This window comes from Fukomys damarensis, unplaced genomic scaffold (genome assembly GCF_012274545.1).
Source record: "Fukomys damarensis isolate Sample0158 unplaced genomic scaffold, DMR_v1.0_HiC HiC_scaffold_37, whole genome shotgun sequence".
Taxonomy (NCBI): domain Eukaryota; kingdom Metazoa; phylum Chordata; class Mammalia; order Rodentia; family Bathyergidae; genus Fukomys; species Fukomys damarensis.
Genome location: NW_022900949.1, coordinates 10,699,476 through 10,701,141, shown reverse-complemented (window position 1 = coordinate 10,701,141; position 1,666 = coordinate 10,699,476). Strand labels below are relative to the sequence as shown.

At 59.3% G+C, this 1,666-nt stretch overlaps 1 protein-coding gene across 1 annotated transcript in view; it reads right to left on the bottom strand.

Moving 5' to 3' along the window:
* The window catches only part of Sbno2 (strawberry notch homolog 2), a 56,843-nt gene that overhangs the window by 50,136 nt on the left and 5,041 nt on the right, over nucleotides 1–1,666 (bottom strand). The gene's annotated exons all lie outside the window — the stretch shown is intronic.

Genomic DNA, 1,666 nt, shown 5'->3' with positions numbered 1-1,666 from the left:
GGGGGGGGGGGGGGGGGGTCTGTGACACTGCTGGGACTCAGACCAAGCCTGAGCCAATCACACCTGAAGATGGGAAGGCAGGTGTGAGACAGGCCTGAGGGCTGTGGCTGGACACACAGGCCAGGTGCAGGCTCTCTGGGCCTGTTTCCCCACCAGGGTGAGGGGCAGAGGCTGGAGCACTCAGGACGTGGATCCCCTCCTGCACACCAGACTTCAAAGCCCTCAGAGACACCCCTGGAAAAGGCTCCTGTCTGGGCCCCAGTCCTTCACCTTGCTGGGGTCCCGCTGTGGGCAGGTGTGAGCAGAGCTGGGGTCCCTGGGAGGCTGGTGGACTAGATTCCATGCCTCCCCTGCCAAGGAGGCCTGGAACCACCCCCAGGCAAACTGAAAGGCAACTCCTCCCCTCTTCTGGGGCCTCCCCTAGGAAAATCCAAGACCAGAACGACCAAAAAGGCTGGGGGCTGGGGGCGGGAGGGCGGTCAGGAAGAAAGGGTGGGAATGACACAACGTATCCCTGCAGGGCCAGCTCCCTGCCACCCTAGAAGTAAGTCCTAGGGAGGGGTCCACAGCTGACTAACACCCCAGAGTCAGCACAGCTGGAAACAGCTCCCACACTCACTTCCACAGCCAAAAGACACTGCCCCTAGGGATTCCTCTGAACTCAATTCCTGTCACCAGCAGGGCCCTAGGGTCCCTCAGGGAGCTCCCCCCAGGTGTCAGGCTCCTGGCCTGCCTGTCACCTCACCCGACAGCAGGTTCACAAGATTCCCAGCTCAGGACACCCCACCTCACTCAGGCACCCCCTTGCCACGCTGGACAACATTCACCACCCCCCAAGCTGCCAAGAGGAGTCCCACAGGCAGGGTGCAGCAAATGGCACCAATCATTCCTGGGCAGGAAGGACGTTCCAGAGCAGGCGTGACCCACAGGCATTCCGGGAAGCAGAGTCCGGGGATGCCCAGGTGGCACAGTTTAAACACTGGATTTTTTTTTTTAACTTAACAGAATGTTAATCATTTCATCCAAGGAGATATCCAACACCAGGTGCTGGAGGGGTCCTGGCTCCCACACCCCAGGCTAGTCTGGGTTGGTCCCTACAGACCCCACAAACCTCCAGCCCAGGAACTGGGGTGCTGGGGAAAGCTGTAATGAGGCAGGATATCCCTGGCGAGGCCTCTGTCCCTGTTAACCTCACTGGTCCTTAGAGTCCCTCGGGTTCCAAGCCACTCGGGCTGTGCACTCCCACTCCACAAGCTGGTCAGACCCCGTGAGGACGCCGGGGGTCAGCTATGCCCAGGGAGCCTCCTCCAAACCGGGGAAGGAGCCGTCAGGGCTGAGGACCAGGAGGGCTGGGAGAAACAAAGTTAGGGGAGGGACAAAAGGGGTCCCAGATCCCCAAGGAGCCAGAAGTCTGGGGTCACAGGGATAGGAGAGATCTGGGATCATCTAAAGGGCCAACAAATGCACAAGGTTAAAGGTCACAAAGAGGGACATGTCAAGAGATCAAGAAAAAACGAGTTCAGGGTCACCAGGGAGCTCCAGTGTAACCAAAGAATCTCGGGTCAAGGATCTCCAGAAAAGCAAAGTTCGAGATTAACAAGGAATGAGGCATAGGGATCATCCGAGAAAAGCGCGCGCGGGGCTGGGGGCGGTCGCGGCGAAGGGC